This window comes from Salvia miltiorrhiza, chromosome 1 (assembly GCF_028751815.1).
Source record: "Salvia miltiorrhiza cultivar Shanhuang (shh) chromosome 1, IMPLAD_Smil_shh, whole genome shotgun sequence".
Taxonomy (NCBI): domain Eukaryota; kingdom Viridiplantae; phylum Streptophyta; class Magnoliopsida; order Lamiales; family Lamiaceae; genus Salvia; species Salvia miltiorrhiza.
In genome coordinates, this window is record NC_080387.1 from 27,645,934 (window position 1) to 27,661,526 (window position 15,593).

The window sequence follows — 15,593 nt, forward strand, 5'->3', positions numbered from 1 at the left end:
CACCCCTAGTTACAACTCTATCTCATTTCCAATAATAGTTTATGAAAAGTCATCTATTGCAATATATGTTCACTTGTGTATGAAAAAACCATCTACATATTTTTCGATTTCTTAAAGAAAAATATCAAAACAGAACATAAAGTCCGCACACAAGAGGTATTACGATTCTATCTCTCTATTTTCAAGTAATAGTTTATGAAAAATTATATACCACAATTTTATGTTCAACCGTGTATGAAATCTATTGTTGCCTTATTTATTTTCTTAGATGATGGAACACAATCTTCAATGTTCATTTCGCCATGATTGATTGAATATGAAAAGATGTAAAACAAAAAATAATTAGTAATTCCTATAAAGTAATTAAATATTGAGAAAAGATATAGTAGACAAAAACTACACAATAAATAAAAAAAGGTAGAAAGAAGAACATCACTTTTAATGTGATTTCAATGAGTAAATGTGAGTTTAAAAGCGGAAAATTAGAAAAAACAAAACTTAATATACTTTTAAAAAAGCAGAAAAGTAACAAGCATCGATCGAAATCTTTACAACGAACTCTAAAGAAAGGTTTGATAGTTAGAAAAATAGAATCAAAAATATTTAAAGTGAGTTCCAAACAAAGTGATCGGATTTAATTTATACTATGTTAATAGGAATAAGATTTACTTATGTTTCAACTCATATAAAGATCTAGGATGTAAACTCTTTAAATAATACTCCCTCCGTCCCAAACGAAATGTCCTGTTTTTCTTTTTGGGTTGTCCCAAACGAAATGTCATGTTTCCTTTTTGGAAAAAAATAAGGGATAATAAGTGTCTAATTAAATTACTAATTTAGTCTTAATTAAAACCTTAATCTCTTAAACCTTAATTAAGTTACTTTATTGTAGGACCCACTAAATTTTAACTTTATACAACACCACTTAATATTCTAATTAACTTGCTCCTTAATAACCGTGCCCAAAAGAAACAGGAGATTTTGTTTGGAACGGAGGGAGTACTTTATTAGTAAAAATAGATAGATCTATGATATAAATCTAAAAAAACTCATACTTCTACAATCTAACTTGAAGATCTATAGAAACAACTTCATTTTATACAATATATTTGGCATAAAATGATAGATCTACAAAAAAAGATACAATTTGTAGGGTAGTGTTAGTACAAAAAAGTAGAATAAAAGTACAATATTAGTTAAAAAATGGAGTAAAATAAAAGTACAATTTATAGTTAAATATAAGAGAAAATGTATGATGTGATGGTTCAAAAAGTTAAATAAGACTTTGTTTGTGGACAAAAAAATGGATAAGTGAGATTTTTTTTTGACGAATTTAATGAAGGGAGGTTTTCTATACTACCCAACTCCTCCAAAATACATTTCAAAACTACCCACTTTTTTGAGCTAATTTAGTCCATGACCATTTCATTTGTTTCTTATTATTTGAGTTGCTACCTTTGGTGTGTACTGTCAGACAAGTACACCAATTATTGGTTATTGGTAGTTTGAGTGATATTGTTTTCCGTGTTTTGTCCACTGATTGGAAAATGTTGTGACATGTATCTTTGCGCATTTAATTATTTCTTTGCGGAAATTTAGTGCGCATAGTCCATATCGATGCGCATGAATTTTCTTTGCGAAAATTTAGTAATTATTTCTTTGCGGAAAATCCATATCGATGCGCATAGTCCATATCGATGCGCATAGTTAATTATTTCTTTGCGCATTTAGTGCGCATTTAATTATTTAGTGCGCATTTAATTATCTTATGCGCATGTTAATTAGATCTATGCGCATTTAATTATTTAGTGCGCATTTAATTATCTTATGCGCAAGTTAATTATTTAGTGCGCATTTAATTAGATCTATGCGCATGAATTTTCTTTTCCTTGCCTAAATCGATGCGCACACTTCTTTGCGCATAGAATTATCTGCGCAATTTTAATTTTTATTCTGTTTCACGTGGAAATATGGTATAGCTGTAAGGGTAATGGTAGATTTCATGTGAACGATTTGTCAACATCAAGAAGGTACACTTAGTTCACGGTATATTATTTCATACGATAAAGGTACACTTAGTTCACGGGAAATTATTTGATACGATGATATTTGGTTTGTTGGTTTGTTTGTGGGCAGGGAACACAAATAATTGTGAAACCTTGTAAATGAACAAAAAAAATGTCGTGGAGAGCTGGAGAACTCACAAATTGAAAGTTTCTTTGCCCCAGGATCTAGGAACTGAAGCGAGCTACAAGAGGTTCATATTTCTCATATGTAGATTATTATGTAATATTTAATTGCTACATTATGCGATATTTTTTATTTTGTTGAGGATAATCATGAAATGAAACTTAGTTTAGATTTATTAATGGGTTAAGTACCAAATACCCCCCCAACGTTGGGGCCCCTATCGCGTATAGGACCCTATAGTCAGGGTCCGCGCTGTTTACTACCTCAACGTGGCTAAACCTAAGCAAATCCCCCCCCCCCCAACGTTGGGCCCCTATCGCGTATAGGACCCTATAGTTAGGTATTAAGTACCAAATACCCCCCAACGGTGACTTAATGCAGAGGAGGTATTTGGTATTTGAGGGGGGGATTTGCTTAGGTTTAGCCACGTTGAGGTAGTAAACAGCGCGGACCCTGACTATAGGGTCCTATATGCGATAGGGGCCCCAACGTTGGGGGGGGTATTTGGTACTTAACCCTTTATTAATTATTATTATGCATCTATGTATGCGTAATACATTATGTTGCTAAATTAATTTTTTTAGATGTAAAAAATTTGGTGTATCGTAGATGATAGTTTGTATTATGTGATATATCATCATGAAAAATTTGTTGTTTAATATTTCGGATGTTGATGTTGATTGTTTTATTATTTGGTGGATAATACCCTCATGAAAAATTTGGTGTTTAATATTGTCATGAAAAATTTGGTGTATAATATTTCGGATGTTTATGTGATATACCCTCATGAAGGCGAAAATTTATTATTGAGTTATAATGGTATTTGTTGTAACACCCCGATAACTTAGATTTATTTTATAAGTTTAATTAATGGTATTTTCTTGTATAGCATATTATTATTATTATTATTATTATTATTATTATTATTATTATTATTATTATTATTATTAGAACTCCTTTTATCATCTTTATTCTTTATCTTAGTAGGAGATATACATAGAAAATAATTTTTTATATTTATCAAAAGCTCTTTAGAAACTAGTATAAATATGGGATCTATTTTCAAACCCTAAAACAGACGGACACACTAATTATAATTAGGGTTTTAGAGAGCAGAGAGGGCCAGAAACGTGTAGGCAGTTTCTCCCTTGGGACTTTCATAGAACGTTGTCCATCCAACGGTGAAAGCTGAGCGGGATACAGTTCAGAAGATCTGAGCTGGAGTAAGATTTTCGCAGGAAATCAAGTTCTGGCAGTTTCGGGAGAACGGCCATAACTTCCTCCACAGAACTCCGATTCAAGCGAAACAGGCGGCCACGAAAAGCTCTCTCGAAGACGAAGAAGTCGTATTTCTGGGCAAAATATGATTTGAGGACGTTTGAGGCTTCAAACGAAGGCTTGAAGCTGACTGGTCTGTTCAGCTGCGATTTTGACGAATTCTTCTGAATTCTTCAGGTGCGGCGCTATTAAGACCTTTTATTCTGGATTTTAGTTAATTGCCTTCGACTTTAAGGTGAGGGATTTTACGCTTATTCATATGGTTATATATGTTTTTATTATCACGTTTGATTACTTGTTTACGTGCATCTTATGACTATGTTGTTATGTGTGATCATGGGACCTAAGCCATTGATCTATGTTATGTGTGATCATGGGACCTAAGCCATTGATCTATGTTATGTGTGATCATGGGACCTAAGTCATTAATCTATGTTATGTGCGATCATGGGACCTAAGCCATTGATCTATGTTGATAAGTTGATCATGAGACCTAAGCCATTGATCTATGTATGTGTTTGGTCATGGGACTTAAGCCATCGACTCAAACTATGATTATGTTTGTCAAGGAGCTCCGGTCTCTTGGCGTATGTTTGCAAGTATGATAATGTGATTTAATTATATATGTGACATATATGAATATTTTGTTATGTTCCTCACTGAGTATATTTTCAATATGCTCACCCCTTATCTTCTCAGTTTTGCAGTTCTGGAGTTGAGGTGGCCATGGAAGTCGAGAATGACTAGAGATTTAGTATTTCCATAGAAATTTAAGTTGAAACATGTTACTTTTTAGTTTATCATTTTATTTCATGTTACTACTTTAGTTTTGACAAGTTGATTTTAAATTGGTTTAAACTTTTATAATTCAAGAAATTTTATTTTTATCTATTAGTTTTCAAAGATTTTAAATTGAAAAGTTTATGAAAAATCGGGGTGTTACATAGTGGTATCAGAGTGGGTCTACGTTCCTGTAGGCTCGTGCTTTAAAAAAAAATTGTTTTGCTTTTAAAAAGGTTTAAGTAAGCTTAAAGGGTTAAATAAGCCTAGTCATTCGAAACTCATGTGCTGCATCAACTCCAAGGTATGTGTTTTAATTGTTTAAGTATATGGCCGTTATGATGTTTTACATGACTTTTTTTTTTATGATGCCTTTATGTTCTAGTACTATTATGTTTAGCTTCGTTAGAAATAGTTGAAATTGTGAAATTGTTAGATGGCACGGACACGTCAAACTCCCACTAGAGCTCAAGTTACCCTACAAGCACGAATGGAGAAATTGCGCGAAGAATATGAAAGATTAAGTGAACGTTGTGAATTCTTGCGTGTACAAAGCGAGAGATACGAAGGGATTAGGAGGCTGCAATCGGTGTACGACTGCCATACATGGAGTAGCGACTACGGGTTCGTGGAACACGTGCAAAGGATGAGCAACCTCTTTCACGAATTGAACGAACTAGGAGTCTTTATAGGGGATTTTTATGCGACCAAACATCTCATGAGCAAAGTGCCTGCACCGCTACGACTCATTGCCCAAGAAGTGTACGATATGGTTACGTCGTTAGAATCTTATGATTCATTTGTTCGAAATTTACTTGATCGTTGGTGTTTTTGGGCCGATGGACTTAAAAGAAAAGATGAGATAATTAGCGAGGAAGATCCCGAAGAGGAACCCCAAAGCAATAAGGAAGAGGGACCACAAAGGAAAAAGACAAGGAGGGATGAGAGCGATGGTGATGAGGATAACGACGAATGATGAAGTTACCTCACCATAGAACTAGATTATATGGCTCAAGAATCGTGACTAGAATTTCGAGGACGAAATTATTTTAAGTGGGGTAGTTGTAACACCCCGATAACTTAGATTTATTTTATAAGTTTAATTAACGGTATTTTCTTGTATAGCTTATTCTTATTATTATTATTATTATTATTATTATTATTATTATTATTATTATTATTATTATTATTATTATTATTATTATTATTATTATTATTATTATTAATGATTCCTATTAGAATTAGAACTCCTTTTATCATCTTTATTCTTTATCTTAGTAGGAGATATACATAGAAAATAATTTTTTATATTTATCAAAAGCTCTTTAGAAACTAGTATAAATATGGGATCTATTTTCAAACCCTAAAACAGACGGACACACTAATTATAATTAGGGTTTTAGAGAGCAGAGAGGGCCAGAAACGTGTAGGCAGTTTCTCCCTTGGGACTTTCATAGAACGTTGTCCATCCAACGGTGAAAGCTGAGCGGGATACAGTTCAGAAGATCTGAGCTGGAGTAAGATTTTCGCAGGAAATCAAGTTCTGGCAGTTTCGGGAGAACGGCCATAACTTCCTCCACAGAACTCCGATTCAAGCGAAACAGGCGGCCACGGAAAGCTCTCTCGAAGACGAATAAGTCGTATTTCTGGGCAAAATACGATTTGAGGACGTTTGAGGCTTCAAACGAAGGCTTGAAGCTGATTGGTCTGTTCAGCTGCGATTTTGACGAATTCTTCTGAATTCTTCAGGTGCGGCGCTATTAAGACCTTTTATTCTGGATTTTAGTTAATTGCCTTCGACTTTAAGGTGAGGGATTTTACGCTTATTCATATGGTTATATATGTTTTTATTATCACGTTTGATTACTTGTTTACGTGCATCTTATGACTATGTTGTTATGTGTGATCATGGGACCTAAGCCATTGATCTATGTTATGTGTGATCATGGGACCTAAACCATTGATCTATGTTATGTGTGATCATGGGACCTAAGTCATTGATCTATGTTATGTGCGATCATGGGACCTAAGTCATTGATCTATGTTGATAAGTTGATCATGAGACCTAAGCCATTGATCTATGTATGTGTTTGGTCATGGGACTTAAGCCATCGACTCAAACTATGATTATGTTTGTCAAGGGGCTCCGGTCTCTTGGCGTATGTTTGCAAGTATGATAATGTGATTTAATTATATATGTGACATATATGAATATTTTGTTATGTTCCTCACTGAGTATATTTTCAATATGCTCACCCCTTATCTTCTCAGTTTTGCAGTTCTGGAGTTGAGGTGGCCATGGAAGTCGAGAATGACTAGAGATTTAGTATTTCCATAGAAATTTAAGTTGAAACATGTTACTTTTTAGTTTATCATTTTATTTCATGTTACTACTTTAGTTTTGACAAGTTGATTTTAAATTGGTTTAAACTTTTATAATTCAAGAAATTTTATTTTTATCTATTAGTTTTCAAAGATTTTAAATTGAAAAGTTTATGAAAAATCGGGGTGTTACTGTCACAGCCCACTATCCCAATGACGGGTTAACAGGGGTTATGACTTGGGGTGAACAATAAGAAATGGAAATGGACAATTACTTAACATTAAAGTATATGGAAATGTCACTCATAGATAAAATGCTAGGATCATATATGATTATTTGGATACTTATAAAACATACACATAAATGAGAATTGATTAAGGTGGGTTACCCAATAACACGTGTCACAATTTCATAACATAAAGTTATCCTAATCAAAGTGTTTTGCAGCGGAAAACGTGTGAGATATACATATGAAGATGTATACTCAAGGTTACATTTCTTGAAATGTCACAGGAACACCCGCTCAACATCATTCCATTCCATCAACTGCTCAACCTGCACATTTAGAAATACATGCAGGGCTGAGTATAAAAATACTCAGTGGGCATAGCCGAAAATACATTCATGCATACATATATAAATTGAACTGCCATAACAGTAACACACAGGGGTTTTCTTAAATGACCTGCGCTTACTAAAATATTTCTTTCATTTTCATAAAGTCGATCGGCCGATCATTTTCCTTCATATGATCCATATCTGTTCCTTTCTATCACGCGCCGGGAAGGAGGCCTCCTTACCACGGACGCCAAGACCGGTCGCAAGCGACTCGCGGTCTCCATGAGTGTACACGTTAACCCTAGCTAGCGACCTTTGTCTAGCATAGGATCCCAATTGGATTTCCTTTAAAGTTGGCGAACCAACACAGATAGGATACATATAAAAACATAAACATTTTGGCAGTCAATCATTTCATAAACATTTCATTTTCATAACATTTTCATTTTCATAAAGGGCATTAAACATATAAGCATTTCATAAGAACTGAATAAATAGTCAAAACATATCATGCATATATATTCGCATATGAGGCCTACGTCACGCAGGGGATCTCTATATACGTAATAATAAAATAATGCCCACCTGTATAGGCAAAGCCTGTCGTTTAACCTTATCTCTGAATCGGAATAGCAGTGCTAATCCTTCTGATGCTCGAAGCCTACAAGAAATCTATTATCAATAGGTCTCCTTGTATCTAATCTTAAGTCATGGTGTAGTGCTTAACATTCTATGATTCACTTAGCCGGCTTTTCAAAATTTAATAAATAAATACTTGAAAATATTTCTCTTGAGTTAAGAACACCAACAATATTCTTACTCAATTTTCTTAAATAATTGGATTTATAAATAAAACCAATTAAATCATAAATACTTTTATTGCATGATGCAAATGCATACTTAGCATATGGTAAGTAATTACTTAAAATATGCACATAATAATTATATAATATTATTATACAAATCATCTCATGCTTAATCGTATATGCACATAATAATAATAATAATAATAATATTATTATGCAAATTATTCTTTAAATAAAAATTATTCAAACCTTGCTATAAGTCCAATTAATAAATAATGGGCAGCCCATTTAAAATAATTAAATCAAGGACCTCCCCCTTTTTCTTAAAAATTTTCGCAGCCCACTATAAAATGGGCAGCCCAAGTTAATTAAACAATAATAGGGCCATCTATTAAATAATTGAATTAAGGCCCAACATTTTCCTTAAAAAAAATCGGCCCAAGTGGTATTTAAATAAGGCCCATCTGTTTTAATAAAATAAAGGCCCAACTGAAAATTAAACAAAGAAAATCGGCCCACAACCAAGCCCAACACTCGGCCCAAATTCTCAAGCCCTACATCTCAAACTAAGCCCTAGCCCAACTCAAGCCCATATCTCCTCCCCCCTTTCTCATATCAGTCACGCACCTTCTCCCCTTTTCTCATATCACGCTGCTCGCCTCTCTCCCTCTCTCAGAATTCCTCCGGCCGCGTGCCACCACTCCCGGCGACGAGCGCCGCTCCGACTCTCCTCTCCCTCAACTGCTCTCCCTTCTCTCGCGCTAAAACGGACGCCCATCACTTCCCTCTCTCTCTCTCTCTGACAGTGGCCGAGCACAGCGGCACCTCCTCCCTCTCGATTCAGGTCGACAGCAGCGAGGACCGCCACTGACCGCCGCTGAGCCCTCCACCTCCATCGTTTCTCTCTCAAATCTCTCGCTTGTTCACAGATCCGACGGCCGTAGCAGCGGGAGCTAACCACCACCGTCCGCCGACTCCGACGCCTCACCTCTCTGTCTCCGGCAGACGACGACAACGCCGCCCCTGTCTCCCTCCGCTCAGACCAGCTCCGACCAGCCACCGCCCCACACAGGTAAACCCCCAAATCTCCCTTCTCTTCCTCTCAAAATACAGAATCTGAAAATCTAATTCCTCCTCTCTCTCTCTCTCATTGGCAGGAAGAGGAAAAAGGCGGTGCCTTTGCCGCCGTGGCGTCGCCGGCGTCGAGCAGCCACCGGGCTAAAACTCACCTCCCTCTCGACTCATCACACAAGGACATGAGACAAAAATTTCAAAGCTTCAAAATGAAATCTTTTCTCTTTTCTTTTCAATGAATCATGCTTTCATGTAAAAACAGTAAAAGTGTGGAGTATTACAGAAAATAGAATGATTATGCTTTGGTGTGTGTGATTTCTTGAATGCAAGAGGCTAAATGTTTTCGTTGCTGAGATTTGTGTGTTTGTGAAAATAAATGGAGATGCTTTACCCAATACTGCAAAGTATTATAATTTGAAGAGAATGAAACCTTGTGATAATTGTGTTGAGGAGGAGCTCACTGAATCTGGGTTTGTGTGGTCCGAAAATGTGCAGCTGTTTAAGGCTCTGAAATTCTAGTTCGTTCCCCTTTCTTTTGGAAGAGAGAACTTCGTGAATTGAGAAGTAATGAAAATTGGGCTGCACTATAGTCTTTTGGCAGAAGAACATGGCAGACAAGCTTTACTCAAAAGCTATAAAGTGTAGACCTTTGAGGATTATAGGGAGTGGGTGGAAAGGAAATTTGACAGGTATAGGGTAGTTGGTTGGAAAAGAAATTGGGTAGGTGGAAAGAGTGTAAAGTGTGAGTGTTGATTGGACTAATAAAATCCCTCAGGATAAAATATCGGGACTGTAATAAATACTTTAGGGTTCGCTAAATAAGTATCTCGTGAAACTTCTTGAATGCTAAATTAAATAAATATGCAACGCACATAAATTTAATAATTAAATTTACAAATGCTTTTTGTAAATTACTTTTGTTGGAATTAAAATAAATTTATTTTCTTTATATCCGGCGTGAATCATCCTGACTTCTAAGTTCAAAATAAATTCTAAATTTAGCTCGGGGAAACGGGGTATTACATCCCTCCCTCCTTAAAAAAAATTCCGTCCTCGGAATTGCATATCTGGTATTCTAGCTTGTGATACTAGTCATTCATTTCACTCTTCTCTTTTGTGGCCTTTTCCATCCTGTGATGGTTCCACTACATGACGAGAACAATATCATTGCCTCGTAAAACTTGAATCTTGCGATCAAGTATCTGGACTGATTTCTCTTCACAACTTAGGTCCTGGCTAGGACTACTTTATCTTGCTTAATCACATGCTTTCTTAATTGCGAGATGCTATACGTATTGTATACATCCACAATGCTTGGTGGCAGAGCCAACTTATAGGCTACAAAGGCCTAACTTATCTAGGATCTCAAAAGGTCCTATATAACGGGGTCGTAACTTGCCCCTATTTCCCGAAACGTATAACTCCCTTTGAGGGAGAGACTTTGAGGAAAAATCGATCCCCAACATTAAATTCTAATTCCGATCGGCGTTTATCGGCGTAAGACTTTTGTCTATCTTGAGTTTCTTTGATTCTTTGTTTGATGTGGTCGACTTTCTCAATCATCTGTTGGACCAGTTCAGGACCTAACAACATTCTTTCACCCACTTCATCTTAGTAAAGTGGTGAACTACCTTAATTGTTTCCTTTGTCCTAAGTCACCTTCTCAGATTTGACTAGGAAATTCTAACATCAAACTTTTCTCATTATCTTGGTAACTTTCACTTAAAGATTAATGGCACTCCTTCTGCCATGTAAACTCATTTTCTCATTTTCAAATGATTATTTAATGTGGTTTTCTAAGTTTCCATTGTGGTGGCGTTCCAACTTTATTCTTGCTGTAGCTTCTGGCACTTTAGTCAAAGCATTCACTCTCTTAGCTTGAGCCTACTAGCCTTGGGGTTGGGTTATACCTTAAGTTTAGTTTTAGTGCTTTCCTTCCATTTCCTTTTTCTTTACCTCCATCTTGAGGTGGTGTACATATCTTGTTTGTGCCTGAACTTTTTCCTTCTCCAATTGTTGTAGTGACTCGGTGGTGAGAATCTCGTTCATTGCTTGTTCCTTCATAATATCTCCCTAGTTTACTAGGGAAATTGAAAATCTCATGCCGCGATTCATTTACGAACTCCTTTACGCATTTCTCATTATTCATTTATAAATGACTTAAATAAGCATTTTAAACTCCATTAAAAAGGAATTGATTTAAAACATTTTAATCCTTTTAAAATCCATACTCATAAAGCCTTAACTCATGCTCTATCTCATGTTCTATCTCTTTACTCAACTCTATATTAACTCTCCACTCATCTCAAATCCTTAAGTTCAAGGATAGGTTTCAAGAAAATCATGGTACTAAGTCTCGATTTATCTCTCATATAAGGCTCGTCTAATCTCATTCAACACATAGACAACACAATCACATAAGGCACATAAGAAAACACAATCAAACATTATCAAAACATGCTCTGTTTTTACACTGACTCAACTTCAAAATCTAACCTGTTCTTACTCCGACACCTCTTGGACTCGAGACTCATACCAAAAGAAAGGTCTTCGAGTCTATTTTCATATAAAAAAAAAGTAGAGTCAAAAACTCCAAGTATTGTAGGAGACATGACTGTTTTACTACAGTCTACCATATTCGGCAGTTTTGAGCAATCGAAAACTTGGATTTTTGAAAAAAATAGTAAATATTGTCAAACTGGGCTCAAATTTTGTGGATATCTAGCTAACACAATAAGGTTAATACCATAAAATTTTGGAAAGCTAGATCACACAGGAAGCTACTGAAATGAATGACTCTTTCCCCTGCTCTCTAAAACTCTCGGTAGTAATGTGCAGTTTCGGTTTTGTATTTTATAAAAATAATAGACGAAGTCCAATTGACTTGAAATTTTACCGATGTTCTCAAGACTCATGTAGAGACTTGGTATTAAAATTTCAAAGCTTTTTGACATTGAAAAACCGTCGATCACAGTAGGTCAGTAGGCCTACGAAATTCACCAAAATCTCATCTCAAACTCTTAAAATACTCAACTCAACATTCCTTCAAGGAAACTCATTAAAGCTCATTTTAAACACATATAACACTCACAAACATTCAAGCACAATATAATGCACATCATACTCAAATCTTGACTCTCTTCTTACATCATAACCTCAAATCTCTAGTAAAACGTTTCAATGAACGCATCATTAAAATTCTCTTCTCATTTTCATGATCAAAATTACTCAAATACTCAAACACGATCTCATTCATCATATAGATCATTATACACATATAGATTCCCTTTTATCATGTACTAAACTCTAATGAAACTTCATGTATCATCATAAAACTCTTAATAAAACATGACAAACTTTCACATAATGGTCATAAAGCAATTAGACCTCATTTTATCAATCATCGACTTCTCAAAATATGAAAACTCAAAAACTCATACAAACTAAACTAAGTCAAAAATTTCTTAGCCAACAAAAGACTTACTCAAACATAATTATACACTAATATCATGCTCAAATACATATATCTTAAGCCAAAATAACTTAAATAACACATAGGCAAAAAGTCCTAATTTTTATTAAACTAAACTCTTTTGAAAATATCACTAATCATATATAACCTATTGATCAAATCATAGTTCTAACATCCTAGGTTACCAATTAGCACAAATCAACATCATAAAACAAGATCACATATAGATACATATGTATGTCATCTTCTTCCTCAAACTAACACTTTTCATTTTTCATTTCTCAACCTCAAGCTTCAATCTCATCCATCATTAATCATCTAGATCATCTCATAAACTCAAATCCATCATCAATACATCAATTGATTCATAGGATCTCAACATCCCAATTTTAGGTAAACTAACCTAATAGAAAAATCTATATCTCATGGCTAATCATCAAGATATTCATATATATTAACTCAATATTCATCAATCATCATATAACTCAAGCCAATTCAAGAAAACAAACAACAATTTTTCGTAGGGTTTCAAGCCCCTAATTTTCGAAAATTTCATAGAAATAAGTTGGGTGATTTTCTTGCTCAATCATGATCATATACTCACATATAACATCATACAATCTAGATCTATAAAAATAAGAATCACTTACCCAAGATTAAACAAAAATCAAAGTTTTCCTTTCTCACTCTTCAAACCAAACCCCACGGTCCTCTTGAAATCTTCAAGAATTGAAAGGTGTTTATGTTGATTTGGTGGAGGAATTGATCTTGATGTGAACTTGGAAGCTTTGGTGATTCATCTATGGTGATCTTTTGGAGCAAAATCGGAAGAGAGGGAGAGAAATTGAGAGTGGCCGAATGGTGAAGAAAATGAGGGAAATGAAGTGAATTTGTCTTGCTTAGGAAGGATGATTGGAGACCAAACACTATTCACCATTTAATACTTGTCCCCCTATACACTAATCTCTTCCCTTCATCTTCATACCACACGTCCACTTCAAGTAAGGCTAAGGAAATTAATCACATGCTTATTAGATTAAAATAATCATGTGTGTGTAAGGTTGTGTAGTCTAGAATAAATCATGTATTAAGCTACATTAACAAAATCATAAAAGACTAATTACTAATTAATGCAATGCTATAACACAAAACTATTGTGACCAATATTTAAAATAAATATGGCACTAATATTAGTGCACTCACTCAATTATAATATTCCTCATCATAGGAAAAATAATTTGAAAATATTTTGTTTGGAAAAATTTTCATAAACCGACATTCTTTGATTTCTCGGTAAAAATAAATTGCACTTGCTTTGAAAACTTAATTAAAATTCCAAGTGCTAAGGTTATCAAATAAAAATCATAATAACTTGCTCACAATGACATACGTAACAAAACTCACATAATCAATCAGTCACGTAATTTCACATAATATCACGTCAAAGCAGTCGGTAAACACAGACAAACTAGACGTCTCTCCGACCGATTTTTTTTTTATCAAGTTTTTTTTTATCAAGGTTTTTCACTCTTTCTTTCTCGACTCTATTTCCAACTCATTATTCCTATTTTCTTAATAGGACAGTCAATCTCTCTGACATCTCAGTATTCTCAATAGTGTTAAGACACTATCTCACAACATAGGGAAAAGTACGGGGTGTTACATGTACTATCAAATTTAGATAAAATTCATGACTTCATGCATAATTTAAAATTCATGTGGCTCATATAAATACACTTAACTCACCAATTAAAACTTATGCACCACATTTATAAAAATTTTCCTTTAACTAAGCACATTAAAACACATATATAATGATTAAATCACATTAGATAAATCAAACCAGTTTTTATTATAAATGGATGCCGAACCCTAATTATTAATAATTAAGCCCTTAATCAGGAATTAAAAGTCGGGGTATGACATACTATCCTCCTTAAAAGAAATTTCGTCCGAAAGTTGTACCACATGAAAATAATTCTGGGTACTTCTCCTTCATGTTAAACTCGAGTTCCCACGTCGCCTCTTCTTGATGATGGTGCTTCCAAAGAACTATTACTAAGGGTATCGACTTATTCCTTAGTACTTTAACTTTCCGATCTAGAATAGATTCGGGTCTCTCCTCGTATCAATTGGATTCTCAATTCCAATTTATATACACGAGATTTACTTGAGAATAAGTTCCCTCGTTCTTTTGCGGCGGTTCATTACTCCTACCTCATTCCTAGGGCTCATCTACGGGGTATCCTATTTTTCAAAGACCAAAATGGTCATCAACCCATTTCTTGTTACCTATCACATGCATAACACTTTCCTATGAATCTATCTTAAAACTATCATAGACCAATTAACTTAAGTCCTCGTACTCGAACACTATATTACGGTCTTAGCTTAAACTTTGAATTTTTATCGTAATGAGTGGTCGATATCACTAACAGGACAAAGACTAATCTCAACTAATTACAATGAGACACAATTATACGAAGCCATAATTTGGGTAGTATACTACATCGGTAGACTAACATTTCTTGGTCTTATCAAACAAGGGAATCTATTATGACAACTCACGAGTTGCAAGGCTCAAACTCAACACAACATCAAAGCAAGGTGTTGTAGAAATTGTTCAAGAGAATCAAAAGAATGACCAGAGGGTATGAAATGATTAACTACTAGGTCGAACAAAATGACCTCGAGTACGAACCCACCTGGCTTTTCAACCGAAAGTTGAAACACATGGGTTTTCAACCCAAAAGACGTCTACTGAGATTTGGATCATGTGGACTGGCCAGGTCCAACATCATCACCTCCCAGTCACACGAGAAACATCGTCCCGAACTTGAAGGGCCATGAACATACTATACATAACAAAACATAAGTTCATTATGACAATTAAACTTATCTTAAGGTTCCCTATCCTATTGATCTCAAACTCCAAACCTCTCTTAAGACATATACACACAGACATACGTACACAGGCAAAACACTCTATTCATAAAATCTATCCTGTAGCAAAAGTCGATTTGATATTCCGTCGTACTTGAACATTTGAACGTAGAGACTATGGTTCAACCTTTGATGCAACGTTTACCTTGAATTCGTCGCGTATCGTCAT

At 34.9% G+C, this 15,593-nt stretch overlaps 1 long non-coding RNA gene across 1 annotated transcript; it reads right to left on the minus strand.

Moving 5' to 3' along the window:
- Positions 1-6,876: 6,876 nt before the first annotated feature.
- On the minus strand, positions 6,877-14,304 carry LOC131018074 (uncharacterized). The gene is made up of 2 exons (XR_009100013.1): positions 13,132-14,304; positions 6,877-7,126 (listed from the first exon to the last, which is right to left on the minus strand). It is a non-coding gene; the product is annotated as an uncharacterized LOC131018074 (long non-coding RNA).
- Positions 14,305-15,593: the final 1,289 nt, after the last annotated feature.